At 45.4% G+C, this 18,490-nt stretch overlaps 1 non-coding gene across 1 annotated transcript; it reads right to left on the bottom strand.

The window, feature by feature from the left end:
* Positions 1–3,518: 3,518 nt before the first annotated feature.
* On the bottom strand, positions 3,519–3,625 carry LOC122446971. Its single transcript, XR_006271101.1, has one exon. It is a non-coding gene; the product is annotated as a U6 spliceosomal RNA (small nuclear RNA).
* Between the last annotated feature and the right edge of the window lie 14,865 nt (positions 3,626–18,490).

Genomic DNA, 18,490 nt, shown 5'->3' with positions numbered 1-18,490 from the left:
ATCACCGACTCGATGGACATGGGTTTGAGTAAACTCCGGGAGTTGGTGATGGACAGGGAGGCCTGGCGTGCTGCAATTCATGGGGTCGCAAAGAGTTGGACACGACTGAGCGACTGAACTAAACTGAATGGATGTGTACTGATATCTCATTGTTGTCTTAAAACACTTCTCCCCAATGGCATATGTTGTCAGGCGTCTCTTCATGTTCTTATTTGCCACCTGTGTATCTTCCTTGATGAGGTGTCTATTAAGATTTTTGGCCTGTTTTTTAATTGCTTATTTGTTTTCTTATTGCTGAGTTTTAAGAGTTCTTTGCATGTTTTGGGTAACAGTCCTTTATCAGATGTGTCTTTGGCAAGTATCTTCTCCCAGTCTCTGGCTTGTTATCTCATCCTCTTGACATTGTCTTTAGCAGAGTAGAGTTTTGGCTCTAATGAAGTCCAGTTTATCAATTATTTATTTCCTAGATTTTGCCTTTGTTGTTATATCTAAAAAGGCATTGTTAAACACAAGGTTATCTAGATTTTTTCCTTTCTTATCTTCTAGGAGATTTATAGCTTTATATTTTACATTTATATCTTTACATCTGTGACTCATTTTGAGTTAATTTTTGTGAAGGGCATAAGGTCTGTGTCTAGATTATATTTTGTTTTGTTTTGTATGTGAATAGATGACCAGCCTTGCATACCAGGTATAAGTCCTACTTGATTGTGTTGTATATTTTTATACTTTTTTGGATTCTATTTGCTAATATTTTTGAGAATTTTTTCATCTATATTCATGAGAGATGTTGGTCTGTAGCTTCCTTTTCTTGTAATGTCTTCCCCTGATTTTGGTATTAGGGTAATATTGCCTTATAGAATGAGTTAGGAAGTATTCCTTCTGCTTCTATCCTGGAAGAGATTATAGAGAATTGGTATACTCTCCCCCTCAAATGTTTTGTAGAATTTGCCAGTGAACCCACCCGGGAAGTCAGTTGATTTTTGATCAAAGTATAAAGGCAATTCAATATAGTTAGAATAGTTTTTCAACAGTTGTACATTTGCATGAAAAAAATATTAACTTTATCATATAGCCCATACATTATACAAAAGCTAACTCAAAATAGATCTAAAGTATAAAACTATGAGGCTTTTATGAGAAAGCTTTGGAAAAACATTCATGACTTTAGCTTAGCTAAGAGTTTTCAGATATGACTCAAAAAAGAGAATTAAAAGACAAGCTAAAGACTCAGAGAAAATATTTGCAAATTACTTATCTTAAAAAGATGTTGTATGAGAATACATAAAAAACCTTCAAAACAAAATGATAAGGAAATAAGTAACTCAATTAAGAAATGGTTTGAAATGACCTTCACCAAAGAAGACAAAATAAGCCCATGAAAAGACACTCAACATCATTAGACAGAAAAGAAATGCAAATCAAATCCACACACCATATACTCATTAGAATGGAAAAAAAGAAAAGAACTCTCATGCATTGCTGGTATAAGTGCAGAATGGTGTGGTAACTCTGGAAAAGCTTGACAGTTTCTCATAAAGCTATATAAATATACCCTTAGCATATAAATCAGCAATCACACTTCTAGATGTTTATTCAGAAGAAAGGAAAACATAAGTTCATGTATAAACCTAAATGTTAATATTTATAGCAGTTTTATTTCTAATCATTGAAAACTATAACTAGCACAAGTATCTTTCAATGGATTGATAGATGAACAAGATGAAGTTCATCTATACAATGGAATCCTTCTCCAGGGGATCTTCCCAACCCAGGTTTCCTGCATTGCAGGCAAATTCTTTACCAGCTGAGCCACAAGGGAAGCCCAAGATTTCTGGAGTGGGTAGCCTATCCCTTCTCCAGTGGATCTTTCCGACTCAGGAATCAAAGCCAGATCTCCTGTATTGCAGGAAGATTCTTTACCAGCTGATCTACCAGGAAAGCCCTACAATGGAATACCACTCAGCAATGAAATGGAATAAATTATTGGTACATCCAACATGGTTGAATCTCTTATTCTGGGTTGAAGAGGCAATTCTCCAAAGATTACATATTGTATGGCTCTATTTATACAACCTTCTTACAAAAGCTAAACTAAAGTATAGAGAACATACCAGTGCTGTGTGGAGGATTTGTCTACAAAGGGCAGCAGAAGATTTTGGGAGTGATTGAATTTTGTTACTGTGATTGCAATGTTAGTGACTTGAATTCATATATGTTAAAACTCATTGAACCGTACACTAACACATCCAAGTTAAACTTGCTGTATGTAACTTAAATATTTTAAAAATAAAATTAGCAATAATAGCAATAATATGCTTCACTTGCCTCATGTATGGGTTTATCAAGATCTTAAAGCCCAAACAAATGGAGAATTCTGTCATAAAAGTAAGCATCTTGATCTTATGTTGGCTTTGCAAATTCCAATATTTAAAATGTCCAAGAAATTTTTCAGAATCTAATGCCCCTGATTCAACATAGGAATATAATTTCTCCAGACCTGAATCCATTGGCTCTCTTGTGTAGCTGGCTCCATCAGAAACAGATGTCCCCAGACCGGTGGACCTTCCCGTATGGACTCTGGCTCATCTTAGACGGTAGTGGGGCATTTTTATGCACTGAGTTGCTTCCCCCCAAATTCATGTGACAGAGCACCAACCCCAGAACCTCAGAATATGACTATCTTTGGAGACAGGGTCTTTAGAATTATAATTAAGCTTCAGTGAGTTCATTAGAGTGGACCCTAATCCAATGTAACTGGGGTCCTTATAAAAGGAGGAAATTTGGACCCAGACACATACAGAGGGTCACCCACTTAAAACTTCAGGGAGACGAGCATAGATATCTACAAAAAAAAAAAAAAACAACCCTGCTGACAGCTTGACCTTGGGCTGTTAGCCACCAGAATTGTGAGAAAATAATTTCTGTTCTATCAGCTGCCAGCCTGTGGTATTTTGCATCAGTAGCCTTAGCAAATTCACACAGACATCTTCCAGGTGGCTGGGTCCCTGAAATCTCCCATCTCCTTCACGTAGTCCAAGAGGCACTAAAGAGTTAAGTAAAACATTGATTGTAAAATCAGATCAGGTCTCCACTGTCTGCTTAAAAGTTGCATCTCCAGATTTTACATGAATTTTTAATTTTAGATGACACCTTTGACTAGAAGTGACAGTGCAGCAGATCATTTGTGTAATTACAGCCACGATCACGGAGGGGAGAGCAGCTCTCCAAAGAACAGAAAACACGAGCTGGGTTTGGTGGAGGATGCGGCTGGCATTGGAGCCTCTGGGGTCCACAGGCACCTCCCAGCCTTGCGAAAAAAGAGGGCATTGCCTTTCCTCTGTTTTGGGGGAGGTATGCTATTCATTCTCAGGGAAAAGCAGCCTTTGCTTCACAAACACGCTTTGCAGGGATTCGAAAGAGAAAAGGAAAGCTCCAAAATGAAGGCATCAGATAAGTCGAATTCAGACAATAAATGCAACCCAATAGCAGCTATTGTTTCTTTCTTTTTTTTTTTCAAAAATATGGAACGCTTCACGAATCCGCGTGTCATCCTTGCGCAGGGGCCATGCTAATCTTCTCTGTATCGTTCCAATTTTAGTATATGTGCTGCCGAAGCGAGCACGCAGCGTGATATAAAGCCTTAAAGTGACTTGATCCAGAAAACGCAGGGGTGGAACTGTTTTTTGATTTACAGAGTAGAAAGTAACCCGGTGGAGGCTCAACCAGGAGCTAGAGAGAGCGAGGTGGGCATATACCCCGCAGGGGTATGTTCTGAAGGCAAGATGCTCCTCCTCCCACAAACCCAGTGTGTAGACCTGCCTCCAAATTATAGCACTGGAGAAAGGGGAGAAGGCTCCACAGGGGATTTTAAGATATTGATAAGAGCACTGAAAGACACCAATTCCTGGAAAACCATTCCTGTTCAACATTTAGTTAAAGCTTAAGAGCAAGTGTATTGCTTTCATTGCTTATGGGAGGATCACAGTTAACTACCCTACTGAGATGAAGCTGAGCCCTTGAAAATTAGAGACAAGTTTCTTCACCCTCTGAAGAACTGCCTATTATCTACACTTAATTTCGACATCCTGCAGCCTTGTATCTGTGAGTTCACTGCATCATTAGAGAACCTGGGAGCAGGAAACCCACCAACTTGAGTTGCAGCAGTGGTGTTTTGGAAGGGAAAAAGTAATTCAACAGGTGGAATTACCCAGTGATCTCCTTTGCCAGGCTTCGATGACCATAGCCTTAATTCAGTTTCAGACTGGAAGGTTTGGGAATTGTAATTTAGATTTTCCCTTGCATCTTCTGAGTACCATTACTTAGGAAAAAACCCTGATGCTGGGAAAGATGGAAGGCAGGAGAAGAAGGGGATGACAGAGGATGAGATGGTTGGATGGCATCACTGACTCAATGGACATGAGTTTGAACAAACTCTGGGAGACGGGGGACAGGGAAGCCTGGCATGCTGCAGTCTGTGGGGCTGCAAAGAGCTGGACACAGCTGTGTGACTGAACAGAGAAAGACTGCCATTTTCAATGTCCCAGGTGATTGATTTGCAACCGTGGCCTGGGGATCAAGGTTGTTGCGGAGAGGAGCTTTCCTTCCCAGCCCCACAGGCAAGGAGGTTTCTTGGGCCCATAGACTGTCCATTTATAAAGGATCGTCCTGAAAACGAAGTGAAGTTTCCCACTTATAGCAAGTGCCTGGAGATCTTCTTTCTTACCATCATATTGAGTTCTAATCTTTCCCTGTGACTTTGCTGATTTACTACATCTTGAATGGAAGCAAAAAAAGCGCCTTATCAGCCTCTAGAAACAGATGTTTCACTTGAGATTTCAAGGAGACGGTGGAGACAATCTGTGCCTTCCCAAATAACGTCATAGGTAACTAAAAGGACTACTTGGGCGTGGAGGTTGTTGGCTCATTAGAATCCCCTTTGCAAAGATCCCCTCAGGGCATGACTCTTTTACATTAAAATATTCATTTAAAGGCTTCCCAGGTGGTGCTAGTGGTAAAGACCCTGCCTTCGGGAAACAGGAGACCAGGGTTCGATCCCTGGGTCGGAAAGATCTGGAGGAGGAAATAGCAACCCACTCCAGTATTCTTGCATGGAGAATCAGAATCCCATAGACAGAGAAGCCTGGCGGGCTATGGCCCATGGGGTCACAAAGAGTCGGACAAGACTGAATTGATTGAGCACGCACGCACGGCACGTTCATTTAAAGCGCACACGTTGGCAGGAAGGAGAAATCCAAGTTTCAGGCTTTGCTCAGTTCCAGGTGTGTGTGTCAGTGTCGGGGGAATAGACGCAGCCAACCTTCAATCCAGGCTGCATCGCCACACCCAGGACCGGAGATGCTCCAAGCCTGCAAACTCCGGGCAGGAATTCGGGCAAAGAAGAGCCTTTGTCCAGTGGCGTCGCAAAGGGAAGAGCCTCGTGAATGAGCCACGGTCACGTCAAAAGAGGAAAAGACCCCAGACTGCAAGTCCAGCAAACCAGAGCTCAACTGCAAGTTCATTAGCTTGCCAGTGGGCTTTGGTTTCCTTTGCTTTGCTTTCTTTTTTTTTAAATTAAAATATAGTTGATTTGCCATGTTGTGTTAATTTCTGCTATTCAGAAAAATGACTTAGTTATATATACATTGTTTTTTCATATTCTTTTCCGTCATGGTTTATCCCAGGATATTGGATATAGCTCCCCGTAGGACCTTGTTGATTCTCCATTCTGTAAGTAATAGTCTGCAGCTACTGACTCCAAACTCCCAGCTACCCCTTCCCCTTCTCAGTCCTTTGCTTTTCTGCCTGGAGTTCAGTTCAGTTCAGTTCAGTTCAGTCGCTCAGTCGTGTCCAACTCTTTGCCAACCCATGAATCACAGCACACCAGGCCTCCCTGTCCATCACCAACTCCCGGAGCTTACTCAAACTCATGTCCATCGAGTCGGTGATGCCATCCAGCCATCTCATCCTCTGTCATCCCCTTCTCCTCCTGCCCCCAATCCCTCCCAGCATCAGGGTCTTTTCCAGTGAGTCAACTCTTCCCATGAGGTGGCCAAAGTATTGGAGTTTCAGCTTTAGCACCAGTCCTTCCAATGAACACCCAGGACTGATCTCCTTTAGGATGGACTGGTTGGATCTCCTTGCAGTCCAAGGGACTCTCAAGAGTCTTCTCCAACACCACAGTTCAAAAGCATCAGTTCTTCGGTGCTCAGCTTTTTTCACAGTCCAACTCTCACATCCATACATGACCACTGGAAAAACCATAGCCTTGACTAGACAGACCTTTGTTGGCAAAGTAATGTCTCTGCTTTTTTTTATTTTTATTTTTTTTGTCTCTGCTTTTTAATATGCTATCTAGGTTGGTCATAACTTTCCTTCCAAGGAGTAAGAGTCTTTTAATTTCATGGCTGCAATCACTATCTGCAGTGATTTTGGAGCCCAAAAAAATAAAATAAAAAAATATAAAGCCTGGAGTTCAACAGGTCACAGAAGGGAACAGCACCGTGAGTCAAGATACTGCTCAGAACGTTAAATACCATTTGCTGATTCATGTAAAACATCAGCAGTCACCCAACTGCCTGACTGAGAGAACTTCTCTTGAGAAGGGAGACCAAACATTTCATGCAAAGGAAACAAGAGGTAGGCTCAGGTGTTATGATAGAGAGGGCAACAATTTGGAGCTTTAGATACAATGGGAGTCGGGGGGAATTAGAACCGACTGCTAAAGTTAGGATATCAGAAAGGGAAACGGGATCCTCAACAACTCTGTGTCCAAAGTCATTCACAAGAGGAGAGAAGCGGCTGCTCTTTTGAGAATAGATTTTTTAAATGGCTCTTCTGGAAATGAGAGGTGCTGACAGATTGAAGGAGGGCAAACTCCAGTCTCTAGGAAAGGGATTGGGAAACAAACCAGCCAGGAGACAGCATGTCTGACCCCGGTGGTAGGCAGAGTCCTAGAGACATTGGTAAGAGATGAGATCACAAAACATGTGGAGAAATGAACCAGTCAGACTGGTTCACAGAAGCAAGAGCTGTCTAAGAAATTGGGCGGAATGAGTGCTGGAAGATGATGCAGAAGGCAGGGCCGGGGAGGATCCAGCCTTGTTCTCAACATCCCGAGTCACTGACTCCCCCACGATGAGATTTAGGAGGGGCCAGGTGAGTAAGTTACTACATGGTCATCAAAGCTTGTATTGCCAGATCTTGGCTAGTGATAGGAGGAAGCCAGTGTGTAGATTCCCCTTTCCAAAGGGCTGGGGCTAGGGGAGTCTGGGCTCAGTCCAATGCTTAGGGTGTCTGAAGTGTGGAAACTCGTAGGCTCTAACTGAACACACATAGCTGCGGCCATCAGTCAGGGCTTGTGTGGAGGGCCAGGAACCTGAGTCAAATAACTTCTGCAAAACATGAATGTTTTAGTTCATGCGGCCCAGACGGAAACTGGCATTAGTTTACAGATTGAAAAAGCTGAGAGACTGGGAGTTCTCTCTCCTTTATCTCTCTTTCCCCCCCTCACATCTTCTTTTCATCCCTATTGGGTCTCCATTTGACTTTATTCTGTAGACAGACAGACAGGCAGGCTCCATGCATGAGAAAAGGTAACCAAGAACAACCTCGAATTCACAGCCTCAGAGCCCAGCAGAGACAGGCATTTTCTCTAGCAAGGCACACGTCTCAACTGCCATGTGGGCCACACGTGGTCCTTTCTGGGTCACAAGCCACTGTTTAGACCAACTGCCCTACTCATTGGGTAGGTCCTGGGACTGGTGGTCCCAAGAGAGACACTTGATTGAAATGAGAATAAGGCCTAGAGGAAGGAACAGTGGAGTGATGACTGAGAGGACAAAAGGCAAGTTATATTCACTATGGGATTTATAGAGGGCCTGTGTTTCTTTCTACAGATTCTCAAGGCATCTCCAAAAGTTTAAAGTGGTGTTGAGATATAAAAGCTCCAGCAGTCACTGTATATTACTCTCAGTACAAAATGAATTCTTGCGTCGTGTATGAGGATGATGTCATCACCAATGATGCCTCCTTAGCACTGAGAGGTAGACTGCTGTGAGTGAGCATCTCCCTAGTTGGCTGTTGGGGACAGTGGTGCCCAGTACACGGGAACTGAGCTTGTCTGCACTAGGGGCTTGTCTGCTTGGTGGTCGGGCCCCAAGCCTCAACAACCTGAACGTACACACACCACCCCGGGCTGCAGGAGCATGGGTGACTGCTGGACCACACCATTGGCTTCACGTCGACCGTCCCCGCGGGCCTGAGTTGAGGTTCACTGAGGACACCTGAAGGCAGAGGACATCCTCACTAAGAACTCAGCTACAGTCAGTAGGAAGTTTAAGGCAGAAACAGCTGAACCATCTTGAGAGCCTTCCAGCTTCCAGTCTTGCCCTCCACCGACTCCCAAATCCATTCTCCACTCTTAGAGGGAACTTTCAAACCCTTGAATCCACTTGTGATGCTCTCCCTTGTAAAACCCTCCATGGATTTTCTGCTACATTTAAGCACATATGGAAATGCTCCTCTGGTCCAGAGTATCCCTCCACTGCTCACTGCCATGTTGAAACAGCCTGTGGTTCACTCACCCTCCTATTAGGTTTCAGTCTCTGCCTTTTCTGCTTGTCCATTTTGAGTCTTTTTCTTGCTTATTATCTGTTCTTTATTTATCAAATGTTCTTCCCTAGGTTTCTGTAAAACTGTTTCTTTGTCCTCATTGGGTTTTAGCTTGAAAGTAACATCCGTAGAGAACTTCTCTGATCCTCCCAGCTAAGGTAGCTCCACACTGAATTTCCTTTATTGGTTTTGCCTGGTATATTCCTGTCTACCCAGATTAGATGGAAAGGAATAGGATCTTCATCTCATCAGACAGTCATCAAATTATCTGACAAATGGAAGGCCCTCAGTTACACGTGCCAGAGGAAATAAATGACTGACTCATGGGCCTTTATCTCACAGGACACCCAGCACAGTTTCCTACTGAAGATCTCAGACTCACAGTCTGAACACTGATGGTTCTGACCATGAGTGAGGCACACACAGGGGCCAGTAGACACCCATCCTTTGGGGAAGTAAAAACTGGCATCCTCCCTTCTCCAAGGCTGGTGAGTGAGTACCACTTGGCTGGGGGAAATGCCAGGCTGGCACCTTAGATGCTCGTTTTTGTTGTTTTTGTCACTTCATAGGCAGTGATAATCTCTAAGAGCTGGGGAAGACATACTTTATTTCCTCTCTCATAAGGGATTCCTGAAGCTCTCTAAGGGAGTCACGAAGTGTTCTCATGACTATTTGTTGAATGAGTGAATGAATAAATGGGTTTTAAGAGTTATTGTTCAGAATAGGTGATCAATAAACTATTTTAACTGAGTAAATAATTGACTAAAAATATGAGTAGATCACCTTCTTTGATTAGCAGTAAAAAGGATGCCGTGTGTAAGTGAAACACAAGAGAGAAAAGACAGGACAAAACCTCACACAGCTTTTAGCATTTTTGCCCACAGAGTTAAACATACTCCATTGAAGACCATCCACAAAACGCCACGAGGATGCAGCCAACAGGCTGAGAGGTGAGAGTTCCGGGTCTGGGGGAGGTTTCAGAGGAAAACAACCAGCATCGCTGCTGGCAAAGAGCCTGGAGCCCCCATTGCCAAATATTTACACAAGTCCGCCCATTAGGCCAAGTCTAATTTTTACATCAATTAAATCCAAATAACAGATTTTCCTGGCCCTTCTAATGCAAAATCATCAGTCTAAGTGAATTTATGTTCCCTCCCATTTATTTGGAAGTTATGTAGACAGAGCCAGGGATACAGACTCTAAATTCATTAAATCATGTTCGAGCCCTAGGACCATGGTGTGACCGGATATACACTGCTGACAAAGATTGGGTGACTCCTGACCGGAAATGCTCTGCACACGTGTATTGCACAGGCATGTAGGCCCAGGCATGTATGTATACACGGGCATGCGTGCAGGCTCCATTGTGCTGGCGGTAAGCTCTCAGTCGGAGATGGCTCCAGAGGCGATGGGGAATGCCTTGATCGGGATCCACAGGCAGACTGCAATTAGATCAGCGCAGAACTATTAATCACACCGCAGACCAGGAGAAGGCTGGCTGGCTGGGGTCAAGGTCCCATAAGTGAGGGTATTAGCCGTGGGTGTGACACAGGGTGCTTTTCCAACCTGCTCATTCAGGAACTAATTGGTAGGTCAGGAATTGCAGACACTCATCTCAATGAGCTAGGAAAGGAACATGAGGAAAGGGCAAAGTTTCGTCACGAAGATAGGAATTCTCTTGCTTTAAATGCCATATTCTTTGTTGCTTGACATATTCACATTATCCCAGAGGCCATTTTAGTTGGTCTCCAGCTGTGAAAAAGACAACATCACATCTGTGGTGTCAGGTGGAGGCAAACACAACACGAAAAAAATTAATTGAAAAATGCTGTTCAGATATTTTGTGAAGAAATTAATAATGTGCTTGCTTTGTGGAGAGATGGCCCATTCTGGTGTCATGTGAAGATATTTAATGCATATTTGAATAGCTTTTAGTTTGAAAGTACTGATATTACAAAGGCAATTCATAAAAATGCAAAAAAATAGAAATCATCCTCTGGCTTTACTTAAAAATGTATGCACTTGATTTATCAAGGTCTAGGTACTAAAATGGGCTTCCGAGGTGGTGCTAGTGGTAAACAACCTACCTGTCAATGCAGGTTCAATACCTGGGTCAGGAAGATCCCCTGGATGGCAACCCACTCCAGTATCGTGGCCTGGAGAATCCTCGTGGACAGAAGAGCCGGGTGGGCTTCAGTACGTAGGGTCACAAAGAGCCGGACGTGACTGAAGCAATTTAGCATGCGTTTGGGTACTTGAATATCTGAACTGAGTATGCAGTGGGTTTCTGCTGCTATGGTTATTGTTGTATTTTTAACTAATTTCAGTGAAATATTTTCTATCCAGCAGACATGTCTGCATGTGAATCAGGCAAGGATGGGTGAACTGGATCCCAGAATCTCATCCCAGGAGCTGTAAGCACATCTCATCCCCCTGTAATGCCTGAACCCCAGGCACAAATAAGTGGCACCTTTGCTGCCTGGCGCTTGGCTGATGCAGGGAGTCAGAAGAACCAGGCAGAGGATTCCCCTCGACACAATTAAAACAACCCATTTTGCCATCAGATCATGTGACTCCCACATCAATTACTATCACATTTTGTTAATGTGGCTCCAAGCCACTTGTAAGACACTATTTGCTAGTCTTTTAATTGTATCAGTAAAAGTGAATTTCCTCCTGATATGGTAATTAAACTAAATATGTGATAATGCATTTGATTAGGGACGGGAAAACATAAGAGAAAATCAAAATGAAAGGACGTCAGTGCAGGCCTTCCCACCAGAGTCTTCTCCCCCCAGAATTCCTCTGTTGTCACGCTCTGAGTTCCTACTGTTGGTCCCGGAAGCTCAAGCTGTGAACTGGTTCACAAAGACTCGGTCACGTCCCCAGGATACGAGTCCCGTGATGCGCAAAGAGAAGCACTGAAGGTGACCTACCCGTGACTTGTCCTGCAGGGACCCCCTTCTCCGTACCCCCTCTTGGAGGAAAGTTGCTTTTCCCTGTGCCCTGGCTCAGCTGCTGGAACACGTGTCCCGACTGCGGGACAGGACCTCCACTCCGTGATGGACCACAGCACTTGCCGGTCTCCCCTTGAACAAGATGCTTCTCCTCTTCCTGGGGCAACAGAGGCAGCAGTTGTAGCAGGGGGACAACTGTTCACATGTCCCCTTTCCTAAGCCTCACCTTTGCCGTTCGCAGCTCTCAAGGCTGTTGAGTGCAGAAAATGCCAGCAGGGTGGAGAAGCACGTCGTAAAGCCACACCCAGGGAAGTACAAGGCTGCCCCATCCCTCTTCACATTGATGGCAAGGACTCTGTCCTGGCTTCATTCCCAATTCCAACGTGAAGAGCCGACTCATTGGAAAAGATCCTGATGCTGGCAAAGATTGAAGGAAAAAGAGAAGGGAGTGGCAGAGGATGAGATGGTTAGAGAGCATCACCGACTTGATGGACGTGAATTTGAGCAAACTCCGGGAGATAGTGAAGGACAGGGAAGCCTGGCGTTCTGCAGTCCATGGGGTCGCAAAGAGCTGGACACAACTTAGTGACTGAACAATGACAACACAATCTTCTTTATCATTAAGCTAGTAGGATTCATCTCTATGTTGTGTTAACATGAATTGACCACTAGACCGGGAACATCCTTAATGAAGACAAGCTGCTGATGCCACACTGAAGCAAGGGAACCAGGACCAAATTTGTCCTCCTTGTCCTGAAGGGGAGACAGCTTGGGCGGCTCAGAGAATCCTGAAATCTACTCAAATTCTCTAGAATTCAATCAGCATTTGGGGAATGCCATCAGCCAGGCTGGGTGTGCTGGAAGAAGGCAGGGGATAAAGAACTTCCAGGGGTCTAATGCGATTGGATATGGGTATAAATCTGCAAGGTGCAAGGCGACAGCTGTATCAGACTATTTTCTGATGTACCTTAGCTGGTTTGAGACAAAGCCCCAGTTCCCCGGAAGACTCCTTCTCCTGGAGGCTGCGGAATCAGATCGGGTGAAGTAGTTTACATCATAAAAAGGCATGCAGCCAAAGGAAACCTGTGTTACAATGGTAGCTTTATGAAAGTGCATGTGACAACCACATGCATACCAAGTGAACTCATTATGATCACCGCTATTTCCATGAATACCAAATGAAAGTATAATGACCGGACTCTTAAAGTGTTACCAATTTTTTAAGAATACTAGAAATAATGAGGAAATTAATCTCATTATATGCAGAAGAAAAAATATCTTAGGAAAGGTATTTGGAAATTCTTAAGGTACTTTGTGACTGGAAGTTTGCAGATACTCCGGCAGCTCATTTTTGCTTCTGGCTCTGTCCAGAGTGGATTTCCATTGCCAAGCATTCTCAGCAGCACCCTGGCAGAGAATGTGCCCAAATCTATTATCTGAATGATCATGCATTCCCTTATTTTAGGAGTCTTGCTGAACTGAGGATTCTTGACCTTGGAAAGTTTGTCACGTCCTGAGTTCAGAGCCTTGATAAGGTGGGGAGAACCACCACCACCAACACAGAGTTGGAGATGCTTTTGCCTGGTTCTGCAGGAAGTCCGGCCTTACCTGAGCACATAACCAAACCATGGAACAGAATGGCTGTTCCAGAAGCCACACTCCCAACAGGTCGGGGGTAAAGCTGGCACCTGCAGAATTGGGGGAGGAGCCTGAGCCCAGGGGTGGGACGCTGAGGGGGAGGTTAGGAGACGGGCATCCCACCCTCCGTGGTCTCTGGACACATCGGTTCTCTGAACCCTGGAGATGACTACACTGCAGGGTGCTTCCACTTCTCCCTTAAGATCGTGAGCAGTGGTACCTGATGTCTTGGGGGCTGGTCACTGAGCTGTGTCCCCGCCACGGCAGAGGGAAGGGCATCCCCAAGGAGCGTATGACACAAAATCAAAGGGATGGCAAGGGTCCCGACCACGGCCGCTGGAGCAGAAAGAGACGGCCTCCTTGTGGGGCAGGTAGAGCCCGCTTTGGCTCATTCACAGGCACTCTTCAGAGGACGGAACTGGTGGGCTTTAAACCTGGCACTGCCAGCTTCAGATTCCTCAGCCTGAGCGGCAGGAAGAACACGGCTCAGCTCCTCAGGGACGCGAGGACAGAGGACTGCATATCCTGATCCGAGGAGAAAGGGCTGGCTGTCCTGCCATCAGCTCCTGGCCCAGCAACTGAAATGGTCCAGATAACTCCCCACCCAGCCCTGCCTGGGAAAGCCCTGCCTGGGAAAAATAGCCCAAATCAATTTGTCCTAAAATAACTGTTCAGCTGAAAGAAATTGGAGACTTTCCCTCCACTCTCCCTTCACTGCTTGGCTGGTGACCACATCTGAGACCTCTGGGGTCCACAGCAAGGAGCGGAGGTGCTGAGGCTAACGGCTGGTTTGAGACTGACCCAGCCCCTCCCAAGGGCAGCAGCCTCAGGAAACTGACCCGGGTCCCGAAGGCTGAGCAGGTGATGAGATGCTGATGGACGCTAAGCCTCCCTCCCGGGCATTTGGCAGTTGGCGCCAACACACCACTGTTGGGAAGAAGATGGAGCCTATAATTACTTCTTCCACTGTGCAGGGTGCAAAGGTCAAGGTTAAGAGGAAGTCTGAATGCCAGGCTGCCTGGGTTCACATCCGAGCTCCAGATTCCTAATCTGCCTGCAGCTCAGCTTCTGCACTAGGTTAGGGTTGGGGATAGGGTTAGGGTTAGTGTGGGATGGTAGCAGGATGTCTCCCATAAGAGCTGAGTCCATGGAACACATCTAGTAAATGAGACAGCTGGCATCCAGCGAGTGCTCAATAAATGCATGGAGATTTATATATCCACATCTCTTTATATACATGCACATGAAAATTGAAAGGATTAGTCACTCAGTCGTGACTGACTCTTTGGAACCCCATGGACTATAGCTTACCAGACTCCTCTTCAGTGAAATTCTTCAGGCAAGAGTCCTGGAGTGGGTTGCCATTCCCTTCTGCAAAGGATCTTCCTGACCCAGGGATCAAACCTGGGTCTGCTGCATTGCAAGCAGACTCTATACCGTCTGAATCACCAGGGAAGCCTTGTATGTGCACATATATCATGTTAAATGTTACTTATAGATGTAATTGTACATTGTGTATGTACTTACGCATATATAGTCAATTTTAAATAATCTATTAGGTGATCTAGTCCTAGCAGGCTGCATCCTTCTCCCTGGGGAATTCAGTGGCTAAGCAATGTACTATTCAATGACTAGTGTTTGGGGTGGAAATTCTCTGTTTGAACCAAGGATCCTGTGACAAGCTTTTAACTGATGATTCCATTCACCCTCTGAGTGATTTTGTCTCAATCTTTTACTCTGATTCCTGAATCATATGAAAGTTGAGACCCCAGGCTAGCCAGGCTGGCCAGGCTGAAGGGGATCCACATGGTGGGCATTTTCAGCACTGGTTGCTGAGTCTCCCCTTGGAATTTCTGATCCAGAAGAAGCAGTCTACAGCCCAGGTTCTTTGACCCCTCATCCCCTACTCTGCACCCAAAACCGTGATTTGCAGTCATGGTGGGACCATTGGCTGAGAGGCTTTTCATGATGCCAAATTCCCCAGGTAACTGTCATGTCGCTTTACTGGTCTGTCCCCATCTGTTCAGAACAGGGAAAAGAGACCACAGGGGAAGAACTGGGAGGAAGGGCTCTGAGTTCAAAAGAAGAGGGTTTGTCAGCGTTTTGTAATTCAAAATAGTCAAAAAGAAGGAGTAAAGTGGAAGCCAAGCTCCTGGCAGCACATTCAGGGGAGCAGGAAAGCCAGGGCAGAGGGCTGGCTCAGGGACTTCAGGGCTTACCCCCGACCACTCAGACCAGTCAGGATGCAGTGACAAACGTTAATCTCCCGCGGTTATGTCAGAACATTGGAAGAAAGGGATAAAGGGTATGTGGGAGTAACCCAGGGGGCTGATGGATCATTTTAGGTATCGACTTGACTAGTCTAAGGGATGCTCAGGTGTTTATGGAAGAGATTAGCATTTGAATCAGTAGACTGAGTAAGGCAGATGGCCCTTCCCAGTTTGGGTGGGTCCCATCCAATCAGTTGAAGCCGAATTTAGGGGAAAATGTATAGGAAGGATGAACTCTTCTCTTCTTGACCTGGGGTCTCCATCCTTTCCTGCCCTCAGACATCTGAGCTCCATATTCTCAGGCCTTGGGGAACTGAGGCGCACAACGTCTGCTTCCTTGGGTCTCAGGCCTTCAGACCCAGCAGAACTATACCCCCAGCTCCCCGGGCCTCCAGCTTGCAGACGGCACCTTGCAGGACTCCTTGGATCCCGGAAGAGCTAATCCCTACAATAAATCTCCTCTTGTATAGTCTACATATATCCCACTGCTTCTGTTTCTCTGGAGGATGTTGACTAATACAAGCAATTTCAAGATGTCAAACGTATAATCACGGCAGGATGCAGGAAGTCCTGGCTCAGTATCTTTAGGATGATGGCATTTTAAGGCTTAGGGGAGATGTTCACAGAGTGGTCCAAGCAGGCCTGTCCTTACAGGCATCCACAGCAAATGGAAGGGGTCCCACCCTTGGGCAGGTGGAATCCAGCCAGCTCCTCCCTGGGGCATGCACAGCACTCCCTCCTCAGGCCCCTGCCTCCCTCTGGCTCTGCCCACCTTCTAAACCCCTGGTGAGGCTATTCCATCACTGCCTCCAGGTCCAGACCGACCACATTCTCCGGGGCTCCAAGCCAGCACACACTGTGCCCGAAACCTGTCTCCGCTTTCTTGATGTGGCCAGTGCCTGCTGGACTTCAGTAGGTTTCAGAGGCATTTCTCCCAAGGAGTCACTTCTGATCCCCACAAAACCAAACCAGGAGCCCCACCATCTACAGAGGCAGTCATCCTAATAATTTCCGCAGTCAGTCCCAAAGGCTGCTGACTAATCCATCAACCCCTGGACTAGTGGCCGAGGGTGTGCTGGCTCAGGTCTGCACTGGATAAATACTTGCTGAGTAAACGAGTGAATACCAACCATGTCCCTCCAGATGGTGGACCATGAGCTCCTCAAGAGAATGGTCATGAGTCCTGCATCTTCTCAAAGTCTCCCTCTGTGATGTCACGCACAACAGGGGTCTTCAAAAATGAATTGCTTGATGGAAGAGGAAGGAAAGAATCCCAAGAAAAAAGTAATTGTATGAAATGCAACCGGCAGATGAGTGAGGTGAAGATAAATCATCGCCCTCTCTAGGAGAGTGTGTTGACCTTGGCAGTGGATTCAGTGTGGTCCGTTGTTAGTCACGAACATCCCGAGGGTCAACCACAGGCCTTGCAATGGTCACTGCCTGGCTCCACTCTCAAGGCCCGCCCTGGCACGCCCAAACCTCTAGGCGATCAAACCAAATATTTGATATGCAGTCCCCTGAATTCACAGCTCACACTTCGTCCTTCTAATCTCTAACTCAGATACTTTTCCTTCTCCCATAAAATAGAATACTCTAGATCTCCATGCCAGTTTCCCTCGTAGCTCAGTTGGTAAAAAATCTGCCTGCAATGCAGGAGACCTGGGTTCAATCCCTGGGTCAGGAAGATCCTCTGGAGAAGGAAATGGCAACCCACTCCAGTATGCTTGCCTGGAGAATCCCATAGACAGAGGAGCCTGGCGGGCTACAGCCCATGGAGTTATAAGAGTCAGACACGGCTGAGCAACTAAACCACCACCACGACCACCAGATCTCCATGACACCCACCAGGTTACCCAAGAGACAGGTGGGCGTCGGACACGACTCAGCGACTGAACTGAACTGAACAGGAGAGCAGTCCACAGCTTAAACTTGTGTTAACTGAACCATGGAACCAGTCGTTTCCTTGAAAGACCGTTTTCTGTATCTGTGGATGTGTTCTAACCGAGTTCCTTTCTGAGAATGAACCATCTGATCCCAAGTTCTTCATTAGCTGCAGCATCAGTCTTCCCTGCTTTAAAGATACTTAATTGTGGGAGAATAATAGTGAAGGAATAAAGTTCATTGTATATTAAAGAAAAAAATGTAGATAAAAGACAAATTAAAACCCAGAGCAACTAAAATGATGCAAAATAATCCCTCAACAGCACAGCTTGAAGAAACAAGATTCAAAATAATCCCAGAAAGACAGAAGCATCTCACTTTCAACATCAGCCATGGGGGGCTTGAATGAAGCCAAAAATGTAAGGGGACTGTTTCAGCAACAGCCACCACGAGAAATACAATGAGTCACACAGAACCAAATGTAAAGCACAACCAGAAAAGGTACTTTAAGTGTACATTTTTGAGATGCTGAGAGAAAACTGTGATATTAATGTAGTAACTATATTATTGGTAATGCTAGCAAAAATGTGATTTATGCATGGATGCAAATGTTTGTAAATTGACCTGAATGTCTTTTATTTGGCAAATTTTAATGTGAAATGATAATTAGACAAATCTTTATAGAAAAAAACGTTGATGCTGTTTCAATTATATCATTGAGAAAGAGTTCAGGAGAAGAGTCCAAATTATCCTACACTATCTCAGCTTTTGGGGAAACACCGTTAGTGGGTATTTATCTGGAATATGAATCAGCGAGGCAGAGGAGCCCAGAGCCCCGATTGTCAGAGAAGAGAGACTTGTCGGCCGCCCGCTTCCAGGAGCACCTCTGACAGGGCTTTTCTGCGAGACCGCCAGGCCGGGCGCCCACCTCCCAGCCTCCAGGGCTGAGTGTACAAGTACCCCTGAGACCGCCGAGGGCCTCTAAGTGTCCAGCGTGCCGTCTGGCTGATTCCAGAGCAACCTGTGAGTTGTACCATTTTGTACTGAGTACATTTAAGTTTGCTTTCAATTTTTAGAGAATGGAGGTACATGCATAGTCCAAGGCTGCTGAAATGAAACATTGTAGATTTG

Source organism: Cervus canadensis, chromosome 8 (genome assembly GCF_019320065.1).
Source record: "Cervus canadensis isolate Bull #8, Minnesota chromosome 8, ASM1932006v1, whole genome shotgun sequence".
Classification (NCBI taxonomy): domain Eukaryota; kingdom Metazoa; phylum Chordata; class Mammalia; order Artiodactyla; family Cervidae; genus Cervus; species Cervus canadensis.
Note: the sequence above shows the minus strand (reverse complement) of the source record. Positions and strands in the feature narration are given on the sequence as shown.